General features: G+C 42.0%; 1 protein-coding gene across 3 annotated transcripts in view; it reads right to left on the reverse strand.

Annotated features, from left to right (window-relative positions):
* RAD51B (RAD51 paralog B) overlaps positions 1-17,451 on the reverse strand; it is a 545,220-nt gene that overhangs the window by 9,787 nt on the left and 517,982 nt on the right. The window lies entirely within an intron of this gene.

The following is a 17,451-nucleotide window of genomic DNA, read 5'->3' on the forward strand; positions in this document are numbered from 1 at the left end:
AAAAATGCAACTAAAGTTTCAGAACATATAATAGAGAACTGAAATGCATAAATATGTCACAATATATATTTATATACTGTAGATGAGGCCCCTAGAACCATAATAAATGCAAAAAATTCACTGGTAATACCTCATTCTTGAATTGCCCCACTTAAAAATCAAATTGCCCCCCTGTGGGGTGTGTGCCCCATGTTGGGAACCATTGCTGTAGAGTATTTCTCATGGCCTTTGACTGTGGGTTTGGCCACATGACTTGTTTGGATCAATAGGCTGTGCCAATTCTCAGCCTAGGCCTCAAGAAGCCCAATATATCTCTACTTATTCTCTGATGCCTCTGGTACTGTTAGAAAAAGAATATATCCAAGCTAACCTGCTATCTCAGAAGGAGAGTGAGAGACACCTGGAGCAGAGCGGGCCTGCGGGCCCATCCCAAATAGTGACCCCAAGGAGACCCACAGACACATTGGTGAAATGCTCATTACTGCATGCCTCTGAGATTTGGGTGTTATCATGAAGCAAGAGTTGACTGACCTACCAGCCAACACAAAATACCAAAAATATTTTGAGCAATGGCATTCTCCTAAGAAGATACCTACCTTAAAGGGGATGGTCATTTGGTCATTATCACTAACCCTTTATCACACCTCATATGGTTCTACAGAACTTCTAAGGACTGGTGGGTTATTATCACATTTCTCCTAAAGGAAGATGAATATCAGCTTCCTGTTCCACAAATCAACATCATCAAAAATAGTGACAGTTTGGCACAGAGCTACGTAGGTAATCAGGGAGGCAAGGAAGAAGGAAGAAAGAATTTCAAATAACCAAAGGGCTCACATGTACTATCTCAATCTATCTCAAGTCAACAAATATTTACTGACTGTCAACTATGAGAAACGGTGGAATAATGTGGTGAAAAGATCACAGGTTTTAGTCATGGCGTTTGAATCTCTGTGCCTATGGCAAGGCTTGTGATGGTTCCCTAATAGCCATCCCCCATCTTCTTTTTAGTAAATAACTCCTCAGGTTTCAACATTCCTCTGCCTCTTTTGCAACCGGGGAGGCCATTTGACTAACAGAACAGGAGTGTAAGTATCAGGTAGAACCTCTGGGTTATATTTTCATAAGAAAATGTGTGCTCTTCACTTTCCCTTCCCCCTTCCCAAGGGCAGGAGCAGATTCAACCACATGGATGTGGACACCTTTGGGGATGACAAAGCGACCCAGGAGAAGGAAGCTGGCGACCTCATAAAGCATCAATGCCTCCCCTCTGGGGTCATCTGTCCACCTCAGGACAGAGCCACCGTGAACCACTGCATTTTGGAGTCTTTGTTACCATGCTGTAGCCTGAATTCTAACCAATACTGTGGCTATGGACAACCTAACTTTTTTGAGTATCAGTTTCCTCGCATGTAAAACAGGGATATTACCACGTACCTACATGGGATTATTGTGAGGATTAAATTAAGTCTATAAAATGCCTGTTACTGTGTCCAATTAACAAGAAGATTTCCAACAACTCATCATATATGCTTCCCGAGCACTCCTTAATGTTCACTTATCAAAACCCAATATTCTTTGCTTTTACCAGAAGGATTCCACTTAAGTTGAATATCAGTAATTTCTATAAGTGTTCCAAAGTTATCTAGATAAACTTGCTCATGGTCCCTCAGCCTGCTAAGCAAGAGGGCTCTGAGGCAGTGCAGAGTCCTTACCACAGTGTCTGAGACTCACCCCTGCTCCTCACTCCAATTTGACACTATCAATGTATAGATAGTGTCAAAAATATCTCATGTCAAAAGTATTTCACCTTTAAATTAAGGTGGAGCCTTCCTGACAGAAGCAGTTGGGGATGGTTCAATGTGAAGCTGACGGATGCACCTGGTGGGGGGATGGCATGAGAGAAGAGAGGACAGTGCTCTCAAACTTTAATGGGTATGAATGGGTCTTGTTGACAGATTCTGAATCATAGGCTCAGGGTGGGGTCTGAAAGTGCGAATTTTTAACAAGTTTTCAGGAGGTGCTGCTGCTGTGGTCCATACCACATTTTGAGTAACTGGGCTCCAGGAAACTAGCCGGATGGAAGAGCCTGAGCTGGAGAAGCAAGAGACGGAGTCCTGAAGCCAGTTAAGAGGCTATTGTGATCATTCAGTGATGAGATGACAAGGACCTAAACCACAACTGCATTAGCAAGAACGTGGGAAAAGGAGGTCCTTCCAGATGTGAGGTGGATAGAAGATATATAAACCCTTTAGATCAAAGAACAACAGAAATAAACTAAACATATCCAAACTTTGGATCTTTATTGTCTACATGAAGCAACGGGTATAAATAAATAATAATCAGTAAAGTACCCTAGTATATATTTGAAAACTATATTATCATTTTTATTTTATAAACTGCAAAATTAAAACCCGGTGGTGGGGGGGCGGTGGTGGGAAAGGATGTGATATTTCAATGCAACACAACAAATAACATCTGAGCCTCAGGGTGCTGCTGCCAACATGACTGCGCACTTTCCAGGGATCACAGGCCCACTCTGAGCAAGCGCAGCACCCTGGCCACGAGAACCTCACCTGGAGGGACCGCACATCTGGAAGGACCTCCTTTCCAGGGAATTAAGGGGTTTGGACAGGCCACTGATTAATGTCGCACCCTTCTCAAGCAAGGTTTAAAATGGGTCATTGAAAAAATGATTTGTGTGCAGTTAGAAAAAGGAAGTGATCAGTTATATCAGATGAACCCTACTTCCTTTCTTCTAAGGGGGAGAGAACTCCCAGACTGATAGACTGACAGAAATGTGGTGAGGGGCAGCAACCTCTAGTAGAATGTGCTGTACTGTAGTCTTGGTTCTGTCATATTCCACATTCTTACTGACCTTCATAGGACGCTGATGTACTCAGTCACATCCATTCAACAAACATAGATCCAGCAGGGAACAGAACTGACAAAAATTGTTACCCTAGAAGAGCTTATATTCTAATGAAGGCAAAAAAATAATAAAGTGAGTAAGTAAAATATATGGTATGTTAGATGATTATATGTGTTAGATGATTATATAATCATATACATGATAATATGATGGAGAAAAAAGGCAGAGAAAACGTTCATTGGATCAAATTTAAATAGAGTGGTAAGAGAAGAATTCACTGAAAAGGTGACATTTGAACTTGGGGTCATGTGACTAGACCCATTGATGGAACGCTGAATATGGTAACAGAAGATGAAAAATATAGAGATAACATATTAGACAATCATAATATCAAAACACATCTTAATTTGGTTAGAATATTTGAACCAATCCTACAAATCTTTTAGGATGCAATTTTATTGAAATATATATAAGGCCTTTTTCTTGAGAACAAGGACCAGCCATTGTTACAGAATGGGGCGATGAGATTTAACTTTCAGAAGACAGGAGTGTTAGTTAACTATAGTGCAGTACAAGTTGGTTGTGTGATGTGGTTCACAAAAAACTAGTGTGGTCTCTGGTTGTATAAATGGAGACAGTATCTACAGCAAGGAAGTGATGATCTGGCTCTGCTCCTCATTCAGCAAAGCATGCTGGGTGTGATGTGCCTGGATTGGAGTCCAAATTCCAAAAGGGAAACTGACAGACAGAACAAGTGGAGGACCATCAAGGTGGTTAGACACCCAAAGCAACCCATGACCACAAACACTTCAATGCCAACATTATGGTAAGAGGTCTATCTAGCATGAAGGTACATATTGCTTTTAATATGAGTGTTCTGATTTGGATATTCTGTAGTGCTACCCGGTAGAGAAGGGAAGTATGAATTAGCTTTAAGACTAACATATTTCAGAAAGAGTGATGCTTGCAATGTATCTTTGTGACTACAGACTCTTCCCTGTTTCAGACTTGAATCAATACCCCATGCTCTGTGCATTTATGCCTTTCAAAGTACAAATTATCCTCTTCCAAGGCAAACAACCCTTCCTAGCATTTATTTTGGGCTGTTCTGTTTCAGATGTTCCATCATGCTATAAATTTGGGTGTTCTAATCATTGTCCGGCTTGGGCTGTTGTCAAATGTCGTTCTATCTTCTTCAATAGATAATGTCCTGCAGGAAAGACCTGGCTGTTTAATTAAACTCTGGACCCCAGTGAAACCATTTTATCACACTGAACCCCGTGTGCAACGTGTGAAGTTGGCTTTGGATCACTCTGAGGATTCATGGAAATATGTAGTCGGCCAAGCATGAGTGCAGATGTGTGACTCAGAGAGCTTAGAGCCCCACCAGGCAGGTGTGAGTATTGTGAGCTGTTAAATCCACCTCCTGCAAACAGCTAGATTGTTGTTGTTGTTTTCCCCATATCAGACCAGCCTGACTCTAAGTACACCCTAATGAATATATTTTCTTCTTTCTTCAGCTATGATTGTAAGAAAAGTGGTCATCAGTGTTTTTAAGCATTGTGTTTGTTAGGAACTAGATGCTGGGTCCCAAATCCCACTACCATCTGTAAGTAATTTTCATTATTTGTACCATCCACCAATCCATCATGTACTTATTTAATCCATGAATGTTCACTGGGCACATTCCTCTGTGCTAGGTACTGCTCTAGGGGCAAGGTCCTCACTCTCATGCAGCAGACGTCTGGTGGCAAAGAAAGATGGTACAGGGGAGCCTTTAGGCCTTGGACTTTTTTCACTTTAACGTTCTACTATGAGGCCCTCATTTCTTGGGTATTCACTCATTCATTCATTCAACCCATCCGTCCACAAATATTTATTGAATACCTACGATGGGTAGGAAGATTCAATTTGTACTGCGTGAATTTGCACTTTTCAAAGAGTGCTATCTGTTTCTACCTCAATTTATTTTTAGATATATGTTCTGAATTTTTGACAGGATTACAATGATTTGGGGCATTTTCTTTGATCCTTCACCTCCCTTTGTCTAGGGCAGTGGTCACCAACCGGTGGTCCACGGACCACTGGTGGTCTGTGAGGTCCAAAAGGTTGGTGACCGCTGCTCTAGGGTCCAGCCCAGTGATTTGCAGGCTGTGGGCTCCTACAATGACCGATGGGCATTTTTCTCACTGTTCTTCACTTTATCCTTCTGCTGCATGTGTGATAGTTTCTTCCAATTTATAAGTGACAACACAGAGGTCTAAGTGCTCTGCACCAACTGTGCAAGAAGATGGCCTTTGGAGCTCAAGGCCTCCCCTCCCAGACCTATTCTCCTTTCAGGGACCTGTCTTCAGGTCCCTGATTTGCTCTGAGCAGATAAGTTTTCAGATGATTTTCCTTCACGCTAAGGTGACAGCGGATTTAAACCTTCTAGGGTTACCCTTTCAGGTGTGTCTGTATTTTAATGTAAGATTCTCAAAGGAGAGTAATGGATCCCAAGTGGTAGAAAGTCCTGCTGGATCACCCCTCCAGGGTTCCCACAGAACTGGTGACGATGATGAAAACAACAGCCAACACACATTATTCCTCACAACACCCCTTTGAAGTAGTAGCTCCTAAGTAGTGAAGCCAGGATTCCAACCCAGGCCACCTGGTTCTCTAGCCTGTACTTAAAACTAGCATGCGCTGTGCACACATCAATCCACTTCCCTGAGGTAATCAATCAAAGAGGCAGGACACATAATAGCAAACAGGGCATTTCTCTCACAGCACAGATACTCCATGACTGAAGACAAAGAAGAGAACTGGACAGGGCCTCAGGCTGGCTGCCCTATCGTTTATGAGCTTCCATCCTGGCAATCTTCCTCTGTCTTTCCTTTCTAAATGTCCAAATCCTGCCTACTCTTTGAACTACTACAAATGTCACCTCTTTCAGAAAGCCTGTGCCGATTTCTCCAGTCTAAGGTAATCTCTCTCTAGTTCCATCTCACTTTACCTGTCCCTCTCTAATAGTTGCATTACCCCTGAATTTAGTGCTTTCTCTACTGAATTTACTACCGTGTATATGAAGGCAGAGACCATTCTCATCATTGTGGCTCCTTTGGTCCCACCAACCTCTACGATGGTGCTATAAACATAACAGAACCTCAATTATGAAATGCAACTTCAGTAGCTCTAACTCATACCCACTTTGAGGACTTATCTGGCATTCCCTCCGCAAAGCTGGGGACTTCGAAGATGACACAGAAAAGACAGGCTTCCCAATCCATCGCTGCCAACATTCTCAGCCTGGGCAGGCCCAAAGTCAAGTCTTTGCTTTCAGCTCGCTATAGCATCAGATGTTTTTCCTGGCCTGATCCCACTTCCAAGAGGCTCAGAACGTGGAAAAGGAGCCATAGGACAGAAAGTGCTGGGCACAGGAACCTCAGGCCTCCAGGACAGTGATACCTTCTAAAGAAAAGGCCTGCGTCCTCCTTTTAAAGTATAGGTGTCACGCTCATCTGGACCAAGGCAGCTCATCCCTTGTCCTCCACTGGTGGCCAGGGAGGCCCGTGTGCAGCAGGAAGCACAAAGATGTCCGGGATCTAAGGCACAGGCTATCCTGGAGGCTCTTTTTATAGCATTCTGGCAGCTCACACCAGTTCTTGCAACAGATCCCCAAATTTAGGAAAAAGTGAGTTTCGCCTTTGTGGCCCAGGAAGGCAGACAAAATTAGGCAGACATGGCTGAGAGCAAGCTGGCCCCAGCTCTTCCACCGTCCCTCCTCCAATTCCTGTGTCATCAGCTTCCTTTCAGACTGGCAATGATCTTTCCTCTCTTCTACGTCCTTCCCCTTCCCACCCACCACCCCAACTCTTCTCAATGGTCGGGGGGTGAAGGGCAGAGGAAAAAGAGCTAGCGGAGGGCAAGTGTAAGCAGAAGCATGTTTCCTGTAGGGGCAGGTGGTAGGCCTGGCTGGCTTTCTATCCCTACTCTTTGCTACAAGATGTGGAGCCCAAAGACTATGTAATAATTCAGCTAAAAATACTGGGAAGCAATTGAGGTAGATAGTTTGGAAATATGACTTTGCATCCATCTATAATTTCCTATCTTGCTGATTTTTTTTTTATTTTGTAAAATACATTTTATTGATTTTTTACGGAGAGGAAGGGAGAGGGATAGAGAGTTAGAAAAATCAATGAGAGAGAAACATCGATCAGCTGCCTCCTGTACACCCTCCACTGGGGATGTGCCCGCAACCAAGGTACATGCCCCCGACTGGAATCGAACCTGGGACCCTTGAGTCCGTAGGCCGACACTCTATCCACTGAACCAAACCAGTTAGGGCTCTTGCTGATTTTTTAACCCCGTCTCAGTCTCTCCTGTGATCAGCAAGATTGTGTGGTTGTTGATAAATTTGGTGGTGACGTCCCTGTGACGCATCTGTGTGTAAGGGTCCTGCTGCGAAGCAAGAGAAAAGCCATTGACTCTGAAATGTCCTGCAACAGGTATCCTATTATCTCACATCAGCTGATGCCTGGGCTAATGAAACCCATTGCTAAGCTAAACAAATCTTTCCTCTAGCTGTGCCAAGTGTCTGCGACAGAAATCCTTCATGCCAGGGATTTTCCTCCTTGTCCCAGACCGAGAAAAAGGTTGTTTTCTCAGCTGTTTTGAAGCTCAGGAAGAAAGCCAGGGAAGCAAACAAGCTAGTTAGTCTTGCATCAGATAATTCAACAGGCTTTTGATAACCTCAAGTCTTCTGTCCCTTCCCCGGGTTAAGCTGAACTCCCCAAGCCAAGGGACAGAAGGGCCGGAAATGCTCCAGACAGGAAGATCTCTGTGGCTGGAAGGAGGCAACGGATCAGGGGAGCTTGAAGTGTACCCGATGATCCTCAAAGGAATTCCCTAGTCATTGTGTTGAGAAGAGCTGGAGGGAAAAGTGGCAGAGGTCCAGCTCCCAGCCCATATCTGGATCTTGTACTGATTAAAATCTGCTTCATCACTTGGAAACTCACTCTCCACAGAATACGAAGCCTCAGCACGAAGAACTTTGCAAGATTCTGAGGGAAGAGTAGAGGATGAATTTCATGGCATCTAAACTGTGTTCTCAAATGGGAGTAACATCTGTAGATGTAATATAGGGCTGGAAAATGATAGGGTGGAAAAAGAAACTGTATTGAGTGGCATGAATTTATTCATTTATCTATATGTAGCCTATTTCACAACTTTTCCTACACAAGTTGGGGAGAGAAATTAAGCTGATCTAATTCCCTAATGAAATATAATTCTAGGCCCTGGGAAGATTCTCCTTGAAAGTTTGACTTTGAGGCTACAAGATCTTATTTCCCCATGGAGTATCACTGTACTCTTTTATGACATATCTCGGGTGATTGTTTAAAAATGTTTTTCTGTAATACATAAAATTCCCAAAGTATATAAACTAAAAGATCTAGGTTCTTAAAGAAATAAAAAAATTCTTCGGATTGATAAGATAGTACCTCAGTAAATCATGGGATGATAATAGTTCATGGTCAGAGTGGCATCTTCGGTTTATTCCCCCTGCCCAACATTTTATTATGAAAAAATTTAAACATATAGTAAAGTTGAAATAATTTTATAGTGACTACCCACCCATAAATCTACCAAGTAGATTCTACTATTAACATGTTATTAAATGTGCTTTTATTATTTATGAAATAATTTATCATTTATTATATCAACCTATCTTACTATCTTTGTTGTTGTCACATTTCAAAGTAAATTGCAAATGTCAGGTACTATCGTCTAAACACTTTAGCATGTATATAATGAACTATCCTAATATATAAAAACCCAGGGTCCATAACGACCTACTGAAGGCTCGACCGAACACCAGAAGTCAGTCCTGCAGTCAGTGGTGACCCAGCACTGACTGCCGCTGGTGCGGGCAGAATGACCCAGCACTGACTGCCGAGGGGGCTGTGCATCAGGCCCAGAGAGAGGCCTGAAGAGAGAGGCAGGGTCTGATCTGCAACCTCCGTGGGAGCTGTTGATCAGCCATTGCCTCTCTCTTTCTCTCTTGGCTTCGCCAGCAGCCACACCTCTGTTTCTCTCTGGGCCTCTACGGGGGCTGCTGATCAGCCCCGCCTCTCTGATCAGGCCCAGAGATAGGCCCAGAGATGCTGACTGGCATAGAAACTGACCAATCAGACCAAATCTGGGTGAACTGTGAGGAGCCAATGGCTGCCTAGGAGGCTGCCTAAGAGGCAGAGCTTTTGACGCTGACTGGCATAGAAACCAACCAATCAGAACCAAATTGGCCAGCAAGGGAGGGCAGTTGGGGGCGAGATCAGGCCATCAGGGGAAGGCAGTTGGGGGCAACCAGGCTGGCAGGGGAGGGCAGTTGGGGGCGAGATCAGGCCGGCAGGGGAAGGCAGTTGGGGGCGAGATCAGGCCAGCAGGGGAGGGCAGTTGGGGGCGAGATTAGGTCGGCAGGGAAGGGCAGTTAGGGGTGATCAGGCAGAAGCAGTTAGGGGCAATCAGGCAGGCAGGCAAAAAGGTTATGGGAGATAAGGCAGGCAGGCAGGCAGAGGGGTTAGGGCCAATCAGGCAGGCAGGCAGAGGCAGTTAGGGGTGATCAAGCAGGTAGGCAGGTGAGCAGTTAGGAGCCAGTGGTCCCAGATTGCGAGAGGGATGTCTGACTGCCGGTTTATGAAATAATTTATCATTTATCATATCAACCTATTTTATTATTTTTTATAGTCACTATAAACCGGCAGTCAGACATCCCCCAAGGGGTCCCTGATTGGAGAGGGTGCAGGCTGGGCTGAGGCAACACCCCCATGCATGAATTTCGTGCACCAGGCCACTAGTAAGCTTAATATCTGTTCATATTTTTTAAACCATGTTGAATTTTTTTCCTGTGAACTTTACAAGTGGTTTGAAAGAGTTAGTGATTTTTCCCAAATGATACTAAAATCAGAAAGAATTTAATGACTACATATATATAACAACTAGAGGCCTGGTGCACAAAATTTGGGGGGGGGGTGTATGTGTCCCTCAGCCCAGCCTACACCCTCTCCAATCTGAGACTCCTAGAGGGATGTCCTACTGCCCGTTTAGGCCCGATCCCATCGGGCCTAAATGGGCAGTAGGACATCCCTCTCACAATCCAGGACTGCTGGCTCCCAACTGCTCACCTGCCTGCCTGCCTGATTGCCCCTAACCACTTCTGCCTGCCAGCCTGATCGACGCCTAACTGCCCAACCCTGCTGGCCCGATTACTCGTAATTGCCCTCCCCTGCCAGCCCGGTACCCCCCAACTGCACTCCCCTGCAGGCCTGGTCCCTCCCCCACCCAACTGCCCTCCCATGCAGGCCTGGTCCCCCCCAACGGCCCTCTCTTTCAGGCCTGGTCCCCCCAACTGCCCTCCCCTGCAGACCTGGTCCCTCCCAACTGCCCTCCCCTGCAGGTCTGGTCCCTCCCAACTGCCCTCCCCTGCAGGCCTGGTCCCTCCCCCACCCAACTGCCCTCCCGTGCAGGCCTGGTCCCCCCAACGGCCCTCTCTTTCAGGCCTGGTCCCCCCCAACTGCCCTCCCCTGCAGGCCTGGTCCTCCCCAACTGCCCTCCCCTGTTGGCCTGGTCACCCCCAACTGCCCTCCCCTGCAGGCCTCATCCCTCCCAACTGCCCTCCCCTGCTGGCCTGATCGCCCACAACTGCCCTCCTCTGCTGGCCATCTTGTGGCAGCTATCTTGTGTCCACATGGGGGCGGCCATCTTTGACCAAATGGGGGCGGCCATCTTGTGTGTTGGAGTGATGTTCAATTTGCATATTATCTTTTTATAAGATAGGATATGCAAATCGATACATTCAAAGAATGTGGGTCATTAATTATTTCTATATGAAATACCAACTTTATTGAGGCATAATTTACATGTAATAATTTTTTTTAATTTAGGCATTTAAGCTATGAATTTCCCACAGAGCACTGCTTTAGCTGCATCACATAAGTTTTGGTATGTTGTAATTTTGTCCTTTTTTTCTCAAAATATTTTCTAATTTCCCCTGTGATTTATTCTTTGACTTATTGCTTATTTAGAAGTGAGTGTTTAATTTGCAAACATTTGAGAATTCTCCAAATTTCCTTCTGTTATTAATTATTAATTTTATTTCATTTTGATTAGAGACATTTTCATGGCTTCATTAAATTTATTGAGGCCCATTTTGTGGCCTAATATACAGGGTGGGGCAAAACTAGGTTTACAGTTGTTTGTTTGGAAAGTAATACAATAATTAATAAATAATAATACAAAATTAACTCTGGGTTGCATACTCATAACTGTAAACCTCCTTTTGCCATACCCTGTATAGTCAGTCTATCCAGGAGAATGTTAGGTGCATATATGTTAATAATTGTTATGTCTTCCTGATGAATTCACCCTTTTATCATTATTAAAATGTCATTTTTTTTGCTCATAGTAATAATTTTTGTCTTAAAGTCTATTCTGCCTGATATTAGCATAGCCACTCAAGCTCTCTTTTTGATACTGTTTGCATGTTATATATTTTTCCATCCTTATACTTTCAACTGATAGTCTTTGTTACATCAATTTGAATACAGGATCCCCCTGCTATGCAAAAGTAGAGCATTCCCATGAAACCTTTCATAGACTGAAATATTGAAGAAGCATTAATTTATATGGGAAAAAATATGAGCATTCCCAGACCAAAAATTTAATGCACACATAATGTCTTTCATTCACCACGATTGAAATACTTAATTACATCTAGTTTCTTGCTAAGTGTATCATCCTTATGAGCTCTCCAAGGCTTTTTCAGTACCTCAGGACACATCTTGCTAACAGTTGCACAAAATAAATCAAGATAAAGCTCAGATGCTCACAGCCATAGTTCAGTAACATGGCAGCTTGATGCTGAAATGCTGAGTGTAGTTCCCAGGGAAGGAGCTTGGTGGTGCCACTCTCAATGCTTCCATAGTGGCTCACTGCAGAACAAATGCTGACGCCATTGTCACTTTCAGCCTCTCGTTATCCCTACCTGGTAATGGGGCCGTAGGCAGCCATGATGATAAGCAATTGCCACTGATTATTTTTGGCAAGTGCCCTGTGGGCAGGGCTGTTCACACAGACCAAGCTCTGAGGTTAAGGAGAAGCCCTGACAATGGAACTCTCAGTGAGGTGTCCATCAGGTCCAATAGTGATAATTCTCTTGGATGAGGCTTTTGGGAAGCTCCAAACCTATTCTGCCCACTCCAGTGGCTGCTATGCTGCTGGCTTATAAAACTACCATAGTTGCAAGACAGTTGGCTTTCAAGGTTACTGCAGATCTGCAGAGGAGAAAATGGGATTATGGAAAGTTAAAATGCCACAAATCCTGTTGTTCTTACTGAGATTGACCTACTTGAATAAACATGGTTCAGATTGTTGTAAGCCTTTAGTTAATTTTCAGAGTCCTGAAAAAGTTGATTTGGACAGTTTTTGTCAATATTCTAGTTGCTTTTGTGGAGGGGCAGATTTTGTGAGTCTTACTCCACCTTTTTGTATGCTGAGTATCCCAAACCAAAGGTTTAAACAGTTTATTTTTATATTATTATTTATTAATTATTGCATTATTTTCCATACAAACAACTGTAAACCTAGTTTTGCCCCACCCTGAATACTGGGCCACAAAAAAAGCTTCAATAAATTTAATGGACCATGCTAACTTCTCTAATCACAATGGAATAAAATTAATAATATCCACCTCTGTTATCTGTCCCCATTCAACCTTGCCACCTTTTTTTCTATTTTAAACATTTTCACACTTCTAGAAGATTGATTATTTTTGTTTTTAATCAACTTAATGTGTACACATAATTTAAAATAGTAAACAAATAACATCACTTTGTATTATCTTCCACCACTTTAACTGAATTTATGTCAGCTATCATATTTTTAATATCTAGGAGCTCTTTATTATCTTCTGACTATTTCTAATTCAGCAAAATCTATTGTTGTTTTTATATCACCTTTAGCTCTCTGAGAATACTAATGATAGTTTAAGTTGTTTTCTAAATCTTGCATTACCTTTAATTCGTCCTGATTCTTTTTTCTGCTCGTTTTGTTTTCTCTTTGAAGTGAACAAAGTCTGATGATCCTTGGTTGTTCAGTCATATTGAAATTATAAAATATATTTCATTCTAAAAATACAATCAGAAGTACTGTGTATGTGGACAGCATTTGTCAACGGGTGGTGTCCACTGGGGAGTGACCAACGTCATTACATAAAGATGCCTTCTCAGCGGTGGACTGACATTTACAGGCGAGAGTTCTCCAGTCCCTTGTCTGGTTGCTGCATTCCAGAAGGAGGGCTGAAAAAGGGGCTCAGATTCCCATCGCGCAGAGGTGATCCCTGTTTTAGCAGAACGCCTCTTCGGGTCCTCTGCTTTGTTGGGAGCAAATTTCTCCAATTCATATTCTCCAAAGATACATTTTGGCCCTTAACCTGGCTTACGCGGCTGTCCAAGGTGAGAAAGAGGGGCTGACAACGTCATATATTTCATATACAATTTTCAGCTAACCTGCTGTTTTCATCTTCTCTGCCCTCTGTGGTATCTGGTACTTCCAAATCCTGAGAAAATCTCCCACGTGTTCTAACGCTACCATACATTGAAGGCTGTTTGATTTACAGTTTCTTCTGTTATATCTTGTCAATCTTCTACCACTTCCTGTCCGCCATTATTTTGTTGAAACCTATTGATGTCTTAAAGAGATTCTCAATTGCTTTGTCTTTTTGGGATAATAATATTACTTTTATTATTAAACTGAAATAATTTCACAAAGATCATGAGAAAAGATGGAGACAAGCATACCTGGTCAAAGTCTCCACATTAAAAAGAGGCCCTCTGTGAGCTTTAGCTCTGCTATGACAGTCAGTTAGTGACTTGGTGCCATTCTCATAATACCAGCTTTCAGGGTCAGTTACACCCCCCTCCCCCATACATATGAGTACTATATACGTATGGCAAATACCTCCTCTCAAGGGTGTATAATATAATTTTTAACTATCATGAAATCATTCTTAAAAGGGACTAAGAAAAGGTAGCTTAGGGCCAAGTATAATCATCCTTCTTATAGAATGGAAGACACATTTAGTCCATTATGGCTTCAGATCTTGGCTATATGATTTCAGAAACTCCAACCTCTGTAAGCATCACTTCCCTCATCTTTAAAATGGGCACAATCCCCATAGATGTATTTGGAGAATCAATGAGATGAGTGACATTAAGGAAAAATATGGCACTTCATAAGAACCTAAGAAATATTGGTTTCTTTCCACTGTGGTGGGAGAAGTGACAATGTAGGGAAGTTAGTAACTTGAAGGCTAGAGAGTTCAGATCTAATTGCTGCCTGCATGAGGGTGTCTGCATCAAGCTAATGTACAATTTCACAGGCTGTAACACTGTACATTTAGGTTTTAAATGAGATTTCTAACCACTACTGACATGTTAATATTACCATTTGTGGGTGGAGTTTTTGTTGTTGTTGTTGTTGTTCATTTGTTTTCTTAATATTTTTTAATACATAAATTATTTTTGATTGTAGAAACAATAATTTGCAAACAATATGAAGCTTAGAAAATGTGCAGAAGTATAAAAAAGGAAGTAAAAATCACTTATACTCCACCATATAAGTACTATCAATATTTTTTACTCATCTCTTTCTGGTTATGTACCCTCCCCCCACCACACACACACACAACTTGTTTTAGTGTAATCACTGCATCATGCTTTATCCACTTACCAGCATATTATGAATATTCCTCATATCACTGAAATTTTTTAAAAATACCACTTATAGTGACTATAGAACACTCCGAAGAGGGTTGCAGTATTATTACTTAATCAATCATTCCCTGTCATTGGGCATTTATATAGAATACTATTTTTATCTATGAATGTAAATATATTTTCACATTCCCTGAGGCTGCCTCCAGCCATAGTTACATAAGTGGAATTTCTAAATCAATGTATATAAGCGTTTTTAAGTTTCTTGATACCAAATAGCAAACTGCCAATTTTCTCACCCCACGGGAGTCTCAGTCACTATTACAATGTTTTTTATCTCAACCAATTTATAGCTAGAATATAGTATCCTATCATTTTTATTTTCAATGAATTTAATTATTAGTGAGTTTTAAAAGTCATGTTTATTAATAATTTTAATTTCTGACTTGCTCTAATTTTTGTAATGTCCTTTTTACCTTGGATTATTAATGTTTTATTATTAATTGGTCAGTTTTTATTATTTAATTCAAATAATATAGTCATGTCAGTTAAGCATCTAAGCAGATTTTATGCTAACAGATATGAAAAGAATAATGAAGGAGTTCTAGGAAGAAGATGCATTAAGTATAATAATCATGTTACTGTAAAACCACTTTTGATCCACTCTAAAATATTACTATTTTATATTTTGAAATGTTTAAAGAAATGACTTAACTACATAAGAATTAAAACTCTCTGAATATTAAAAATGGCAACAATGTTTACCAACATGACAAATATATTTGGTAAGAAAGGCATAGAAACCACACTAGACTCGGCAAAAGATGTAAATACACATAGAAAGATATAAATGTCAATGAAGACTAAAATATGCCTGACACCTTTAGTGGTAAAAGGAAACAAATGCACCTGGAAATATTAACATAGCATCTCTTACTTATTACACTTTGCAAAACTGCTTGAAAGTGTCCCTAGTGCTGATGAGGAGGCTATAGAACTGGCACCTTCCTTGGCTGGTGAAGTGTAAATGGCTACACCCATTTGAAAACTCACTGGCATATGCAGAAAAAGCCACAAAGATTAAGATTAATTCACCCGAAGTGATCCAGAAAATACAGTATATCTCAAAGATATAACTCCAAACAGTGGAAAAGATACATGCATACACAAAAAATTCACTCCATCATCATTACAGTGGTGAAGTATTATAATAAATCCAAAATCAAACAAACAAACAAACAAAAGAAACAAATTATGGGATAGCCACAGGAAGAAAGATCATGTAACCATTAAAATACAATGTCCAACCCTAGTAAAAGCTGTTGCTGCTGACTGAATGCTGATAAAATGGTAGGCATTTTAGCTACTTGCTGTTCTTTAATGCTTACAACAAACGTTTTCTATTGTGGAAAATACACCTAACATAAAATTTACCATTTAACCATATTTAAGTGTACAACTCAGTGACATTAAGCGCATTCACACTGTTGTGCTACTATCACCACCATCCAGCTCCAGAATGTTTTTCATCTTGTAAAATAGAAACTGTATCCACTAAACACTAACTCCCCATTTCCCTCCTCCCCGCAGCCCCAGGCAACCACCATTCTACTGCTGTCTTTTTTTTTTCTTTTTATTGAGTTTATTGGGGTGACACTGGTTAACAAAATTATACAGACATGTGGTGCACAAGTCCACAACAGGCCACCTGCACACTATATGGTGTGCTCACCACCTCAAGTCAAGTCTTCCATCACGGTTTATCCCGCCTCTCCCCTCCTCCCCCTCCCCCTCCCCCTACCTACCATTTGTTACTATTATCATTGGGTGCTGCTAAAGGAAGAAGTAAAAACTGATTGTATCATTTGTAACTTCACAACTACATTTACATTTTTTTAAATCAAAAGCGAATGTAACTTTCAAATAAATACATATGAACAAGTATGTGGTTTCACTGCCATCTGAATTTGGAAATTTCCATGTAGCTCCAATCAAAGCAACCAAATACTATCACAGGCAATTTCAAGGGACAGAGATGCATTCCCTTTCCCTACCCTGAATCAGGAGCATAAGAAAGCCCAGAAAAACGAGATGCACAGGGGCTCTGTGCAGATGTAACGCTAAACTCTGAGCATCCAGCAGGCAGCCCGGCTTCCCGGCACGGTCCACAGACCCGCAGGAAGCAGAGCTGAAGCTTTGGCCCAGGCCCTCGGGAAAACACAGCCACAGCGAGGCAGTTCCGCCTGCAAGGGTCACAGAAGGAAGGCTGCGGCTGTGCAATTATTATGGTAAAAGGATGCCAGGAACTCAGAGGGTGTGTCTTGAATTCTGAAACACACATCCCTGTTACATCATGCGTGGGCCACACGGGAGTTTCTTGAGTCTCATGGGAATCAATTCGAGGAAGGCAACATGTTTCTATGTAAAGAGGCCGAACTCTGCACTGGCGAGATCCAAAAACAGCTGGTCAAGTGGGACTGGTGTGTGTAATGGACCACATCCCTGGCCCTGTTCTGATGGGTGGAGAAACTATTTTAATGGGAAAGCAACACTCTTTCTTCAGAGCACGATCAAATTAATTCCCTCTGTTACCACAGCATTCTTATTATTTCCCTAAAGCCTTTTCCAGTGGAAAAAAAGGGCAAAGGACAAGAAGGAAACACAGACAGGATTTCAGATGAGTTTAAGGGTGTAGCGGAAAGACAATAGAGTACCCTCCCCATCCTTTCCTCTGGGGCTTAAACTAAATCCAGTTTGAACTAGTCTTTGCAACAAGCTCAGGACGGTGGAGGAGAGCCTGATACAATAGCTCCCTTGGGTGTTGTCAGGATA

Source organism: Plecotus auritus (genome assembly GCF_963455305.1).
Source record: "Plecotus auritus genome assembly, chromosome: 1".
NCBI lineage: Eukaryota > Metazoa > Chordata > Mammalia > Chiroptera > Vespertilionidae > Plecotus > Plecotus auritus.